We start from the raw sequence: 7,263 nt of genomic DNA, 5'->3' as shown, positions 1-7,263 counted from the left end.
CATCATTTCCAGCATACTCAAGCCCGTGGCAGTAGTCAGTGTATCATTTCATCTGGTTGAGGATCTTACTTTCTTTCACTGACCCTCCACTTTTCCAAGCATGATGCTCTTTTCCAAGAAATAGCCGCTCCTAACAACATGGCCAAAAGTATGAGAGATGACACTTTGTCATCCTTGACTCCAAAGGGTGCTCTGTACTTTCTCTAAGACATATGTTTGTTCTTTTGACAGTCTATGAGATGTTCAATACTCCTCCCTATCACCCCAGCTCAAAGGCATGAATTCTTTTTCTGTTACTCCTATCCATTTGTCCAACTCTCAGATTCATAGTTTTAGTGTCAGTAACTTAGTCTTTACCTCAACTGCAGACACATGATCTTTCAAATCACTATAGAGAAATGATGGAGAGAATGTGGTGGACTATGAAGAGACTGTGGCAAGGTGTAACTAGAGAAATCCTAGAGATGGAGCCTAAATTTAAAGTTTTGCTTCTAGAATACTGAATGAAAAGCTGAATTGTGACTGCTATGGAGACAAAGTTTACTGGACGATTGAGGATATCAGAGGGTTATTTGTGCTCCTGAACCGAACCAAGACTTTGACTTGTTGACTGAGAAGCTGTTTGAACTAATTGAGAAATGGTGTCTTGCTGTTAATCTGACTCTGGGCTGCTGTTCACTAAACCTGGACTTTTACTATGTGATATCCTTTATCTCCTCTATCTCCCAACCTATTTCCCTAGTAAACACCACAACAATGAGTAAAGTCTATGAATCAATTTGCAAGGAACATTGGACCTAATGATTCATAGAAATAGGTGCAGAAGCATGAGGAGTGGCATGTCTACCATTTGTTTGGTACCCTGGATGTTATTGTTGGTTATAGTTTCCTTTTATGCATTGAGGAGCAGTCAGATGAGGCCACCCCACATTGCATCTGCTCCTCAGTAATTTGGAGAGATCCCTAACTGCATACTTTCCCAGCACAATATGTCTCTTGATCTCCTTATTGCTAGTACCAAGTATATTGATTGTGGATCCAAGTATGGATGAAGGGAAGAAAGAAATTGTCAAGCTTCTGATTTTCTTAATCATCAAGCCAGCTTTACTTCATAGTAGTCATAAGTCAGTCTTCTTTCAATCATCCAGCATTCAGAACCTTTTACTCTTACTCCCTCTCCAGAGCTCCCTCAAGCTACATCTTGGTACAGTCTCTCCACAGTCTGGCCAGTTCTTCCTCTTATGTTGGCCTCACAGCTGTTCATGATCTTGAAGACACTGATCAGTGTGGGTAAGTTAAGTATCTGCAATTGAGCCACCTGAAACCATGCTACCAGAGCAGGCTAAAGCAGTAGATGTAAAAACCATTTTCAAAAGTTCTTAGGATATATAATTAATACTTAAATATTTATTAAATCTTGATAAATACCACAGACCTCTGGCATTTAGAACAATGTCTTACCTTTACTTTAATACAAAATAATGTAAATATTAGATAGTATTATTATGACATATTGCATAACAAGTTGGACAACTAAACAAAAGGTTAGTGAATCAAATCCGCCAACAACTCCTCTGTCGGAAAAAGATGGGTGGTCTCCTCCTGCAAATTTTTATAGCTTTAGAAACCTCATGAAAGGTTGCTTTAAGTAAGAATCAGCTCAACAGCATTATTAATTAATCAGAATACTATTAATCTATGTGATTAGTTTACAAAACTATATTAAATTGTCAAGATTAAAGAAATATTTAAACATTAACTATATATTATTACAGAACATTATGGATGCTATGAAGAAATGACTTTGTGTCTAGATGTACTTGGAAAAGTTAAAGTAGGCTACAGGAATAAATTTTATTTCTATTTTGCTTTATTATCGAACTGGTAACCAATCAATATGACTAGTAGTAGTAGATTAAGAATATGTGATAACATATAGAGTTATGATTCTCTAATATCAGCACTTTTCTTACAAAGGCATTTGATTTTTCTCATACATTTAGTTGATTCTTCACATCTCTTTTTAAAATTTTTATTTTATACTGGTTTACTTACAAAGTTCATATATATATTATTTTTCACACCAGATTTTTACCCACTCCCCCCTCCACTGATCTAATTGTATAACCTTCTGTTTAACCCTCCACACCCACACCCCATCCTTACCTCACCACTTTGCTTCCACCCTCCTCACCTTGGATCCTCATACACATTCTACAATAGTGGTCTTATGCAGTATTTGTCCTTATGGAACTGAGTTCATTTAGCATAATGCTCTCCAGTCTCCATTTATGCCATAGTTCTCATTTTCTCGGGGTATATTCCAAGTAATGGAATAGCTATATCATATGGAATTTATGTGTTCAACTTTCTGAAGAAATGCCAAACTGCCTTCCAGAGTGTACCATTTTATAGTCCCACCACAGTGTAATAAGAGTTCTATCTTGCCACATCCTCTCCAACATTTATTACTTGCCGTCCTATAAAACTTTGCCACTGCTACAGTGACCTAAGAATAAAGCCTAATACCATAACATTTATCAAAGACAACTGGGATCAAGTTTAAATGGCCTAGTCTAATGGTATGAAGAGACTGCCAAATTCAGCCAGAATTGCACAATCTGGAGAGGATAAAATTGATGAATGGGGACCTTCAAAAGATTAATTCCCTGTGTACATCAAAACCTTTTTCCAAAAATTAAAAGATAACCTACTTATGGGTGGAAAAAACATTTGGCAATACCATTTCAGACAAGTTTACGGAATCCTACAGGGCCTGCTCAATAAAGGACTGATAACCCAATTACAAAATGGCAAAAGACATGGAAAGAATTTCCACAGAGGAAAATATTCAGATGGTAAACAGACACATGAACAAATACTCAAAAATCACTAGCAAAAAGAGAGATGCAAATAAAAACCACAATGAGATACCATCTCTTTATATCTTTTGTGGATTAAAGAGTGTAAATCATAGAGCTCCTTTTAGGTTTCTTTATAGCAAGTCTAGCCAGTGCTCACTAGAAAATGCAAAAAATGGCGGTAAAAACAAACAGGAAAATTGTTGGTATTGACCAGTGAGAGAATCAGAAAGAGCTGATTTGATGATTAGAAATATACTAAGATATTCCTTAAAGAAAACAACACTCTTACTATTAAATGAAACCTTAACCTCTGAAGAGCAAGAATGCTGAAGACTAAGGGGCACAGGCTCAGGCTGTTCGTTCATAGGGTCACTATGAGTTGTCTACAACTCGATGGCATTAAACAACAATAACAATGACGACGACCAAGAGAGAGCTACGTTGGCCTAGTGGAAGGAAGCTGTGCAACCAAGCCGAAGGTGGGTGATTTTCATCTGTGGCCCTCGGCCAGGTTCAAATTGTCTTCCTGTCAAACATTCTTCTAGGTGGTATAGCACTGGTCTGTGCGTTGCTGTACAGAGGTAACTGTGACAGTGATGTGCCAATCGTGGTAAGGGGCACCCATGGTGGACAGTGTTGGCTGGAGCTTCCCGACTAAATCAAGCCTGGAAGCAGGAGCGGCATCCACTTCCAAAATGGCTTGCCTCTGTAAACTCTATGTACGAACAGTGCTCAGGCTGTTCGTTCATAGGGTCGCTATGAGTCGTCTACTACTCGACGGCATTAAACAACAACAAGGGGCACCTGACCCACCCAGGGTATTTTTCAGTTGGTTACTATGCATCTGAAAGTTGGAGAATGAATTAGGAAGAATGAAGAAGAATTTAAATCTGTCAATTGTGGTGTTTTTGAAGAATGTTAAATACACCATGGACCTCCAAAAAACCCAACACGTCTTTTTTGGAGGAAGTGCAACCTGCGTGCTCCTTAGAGGCAAGAATGCCACCTGCATGTTGCCAGGAAATGCCAGTCCAAACCATATTAGATAAAGCCTCATTATTAATACTTATATCTTTTTTTTGTCTGTCTGTCAACATATTCTTTCCAACACTAAGAGCCTTCCTGACAGAGCGAGTTTTACAGAAATATAGCATCTGACAATGGATTTTATTTACTCTTTAATTATTTTCTAATTATTGACCTAGTTCTATGATTTTTAGAGATCCTGAGGCAGGAAAATTTCTCACTCACCCAGTATCAGTTGTTGTGCACTGCTGAGTCAGAACCAACTCATAGCTTACCCTCCTGCAGCTTTCTGAAGCACGTGGGAAAAGAGGCCCATCCTTTTACCACGGGGTATTTACTGGGTGGATTAAAATCATGTGCCTTTGGCTTGCCCCCAGAGCTTCCTAACCTATCAGTCATGAGCCTATTCTTCTTCATTAGAATCTCTGACTCTGCTGTCATCAACGTCCCACCTGACTTTTCTAGAATTTGGGTCCCATGAGTTAACGGAGTCATCAATGCCAACTTTGTTCTTCACTACAGAACAGTTCAGAGCCCACACTGTCTTCATCATGCTCCAAGGTGTCCTGCTTCATCATCTTTTGTTTGACCTTTACTTGGCATCTCTAAACCCAAGTGGTATAGGGACTGCACAAAAAAGTAAGGAAGCTTGCAGACCAAGTTGAGGTCCTCCTTTCAGGACCCCAACACAGGCAGGATTAATTGCCGAGCATTCGACTGTTTTAGCCCCAGCTTCTTTAGGATGCTAAGAGACTATTTCTGGGGGACATTCTATTTCAGTCTGAGTACTTGTGATCACCAAGGACTGAACAGTCTAAAGCAAAAGACAGGTGAACTCGAAGCTGATGTTTTACTCCAGTAACAGCGTAGAGCTCAAAGAGTGCAGAGGAGAAAGTACGCTTAGCATCTGGTACTGAGTCACAGCAAGTGCCTTCTGACCGCCACACACTTCCACGATTTTCCCATTGTCCATGAGGTAGCATTGGGACAGCATCATCTATCTTGCAGTGATGCCTTCGCCTCCTTCTCCAGGGCGGGAATGTCAACAACTCTTGCTGAAGACATGGGGACACACACAGTGATAGCCCAGTACTTCTTGGCCACCCGACGGGTTTGAAACATCTCCTGGACTTGATGTGCCACTTCTTTCTCCCAAGCCAACACCATCACACCTGTAGTTTCCTTGACACAGATGCAGGGTCTCTGCCTTTTGGCCATGCAGCATCTTTGCAAAGTTGGGCAGTACATCACTGATACAGAGCTGGACATCAGGGCCACTATGCACAGGGACCCCGTAGAGCTTGTTGACAATCACCAGGTCCTCGTCCTTGTGGAGAATCCCTTGGCACAGGGCCTTAGCAAGCATGTTGGGATGGACAGCTGTTCTGTGAACTACACCAGCTCACTCACCCTTCGCTGAAAAGGGTTTGTAGACACCTGAGATTTTCTTTTTAACTTACCGTGGAGGACTGGTGGCACTTTCTTTTGCTCTCCTTTGTGGGCAGAAGCCTCTCCCCACTAATCACTAGGTCCAAAGACCTAGAAGTAGCGTTGGTGGAAGAAAATAGCTTTAAGAGGAGAGTGAGAATGGATCCTAGGTAATTGCAGGGACTCTTGACATGGAAGGGTGATGAATCATCATCTTATCATGCAGAGAGGAGGTGGTGCTTATTCTTACTTCTAAGGAACATTCTAGCTCTATTTCTTTCAAGATAGATTTGTTTGCCTTTTGGGCAGCCAACGGTATATTCAGTATTCTGTACCAACTTGTCAATATAAAAGGCATCAGTTTTTCTTGGGTCTTCCTTATTCATTGTCTAGTATGTTGAGGTGAATGAAAATATTATGGCTTGGCTCAGACACACTTCAGTCTTCAAAGTATCGTCCTTGCTCTTTAGAACTTTAAAGAGGCCTTTGACAAGGTATTTGCCAAATGCAATACATTTAAATTCTTGACTGCTTCCATGAGCATTGTTTGTGTGCCCAAGTAAAATGAAATCCTTGACAACTTCAGTCCTTTATCAGTTTATCATGGGGTGGGTGTTTTGGGTTTTTTTTTAATCTAGTTGTGAGGAATTTTGTTTCTTTCTGTTGACTTTTAGTGTATTACTCACTCAGTCATGGCTGTTGAGTTAGAACCAATTCAAGTTGACCCTCCAGTGAACTTATGAAGGTTGTAAATGACACAACCTTCCCATTCTTCTCTTGGAGAGCAACTGGTGTATTCTAGCTGCCAGAGAAGGATTGGCTTTGGGTTAGCAGTTGAGTACACCTCTCTAGCAACTAAGACGTGAGAGATTCTTGTATACTGAAGTCTGTAGACCTTCAAGGCCTTTTCATTCCAGCAAACAGTGTTGTGTCATTTGCATATTACAGATTGTAAATGAATCTTCCCTCAATCCTGTTACCTCATTCTTCAATAGTCATTTTAATTATCTTCAGCAAGATTTTACTTACATGTGATATTAATTATATTGTTTAATAATTTCTACACTGTTAATTCACCTCTTTTGGGAATGGGAACAAATAGGGCTCTTCTTCCATTCACTTGACCCAGTAGCTGTCAAAACATGTTTGTTTTCTTAGCAGCCCATAGTTTATTCAAGACTCTTCTCCAGCATCACCACTCCAAGGCTTCAGTTCTTCTTCTATCATCCTTAGTCCATTTTCCAGCTCTCTGATGCATAGCAAATAATTGCAAAGACCACAACTTTTGGCTACTGTCATTTCCTCTCCACGTATTTCAAAGTTAATTCTCTGGTGGCCTCGTTGTAAGAAGCTACACTGCAATTCCAAAGGCATGAGCTTCCAGTCCACCAGCTAGATGCCCAGCGGGAGAAGGAGGGACCCTCTCCTTCCACGCACTTTACTACGTCTGAAAACTAAGGTCCGTTACAGCTCAGCAGGACACAGCAACAACAAATTGCCACTAAAGTATTTGCCAAATTATATTTTTTCATAAATCATTTATTTTTCCTTTAGTCATAATTATCTTTTTATAAAAAACACCAATGTCTTTTCAGAGTCTCCCTTTTCCTCTTTAAGTTTCTTCCATTTCCTCTGTGATTTATTTTCACTCCCTCTTTGCTCCTAGGTTGTGTCAAACACTGTGGGTGTTTGTGTGCATACAAAGAATTGAGAGAAAAGATACCTGTGCACATGACCACATGAGTGCATGTTTCTTCCTCACCACAGTCCTTCAGTGCTCACTGCCATCAGATTCCAAAATTCAGACTTAACCACCTCAAGATTGTCACCTTTCTTTATTTCTTTCTCCTGTTGTTCTTATGCATCCCTATTCAAACAAAAATCCTCACTGCTGTTAAGTTGATTTTGACATATAATGGTATTACATCACATTTCTTTTTTTTTT

General features: G+C 40.0%; 1 pseudogene; it reads right to left on the bottom strand.

The window, feature by feature from the left end:
- Positions 1 to 4,439: 4,439 nt before the first annotated feature.
- On the bottom strand, positions 4,440 to 7,051 carry LOC102864021 (annotated as a pseudogene).
- Between the last annotated feature and the right edge of the window lie 212 nt (positions 7,052 to 7,263).

The sequence above is a fragment of the Elephantulus edwardii genome, unplaced genomic scaffold (assembly GCF_000299155.1).
Source record: "Elephantulus edwardii isolate Elephantulus edwardi_28Jun2011 unplaced genomic scaffold, EleEdw1.0 scaffold00043, whole genome shotgun sequence".
NCBI classification, from domain to species: Eukaryota; Metazoa; Chordata; class Mammalia; order Macroscelidea; family Macroscelididae; genus Elephantulus; species Elephantulus edwardii.
Note: the sequence above shows the minus strand (reverse complement) of the source record. Positions and strands in the feature narration are given on the sequence as shown.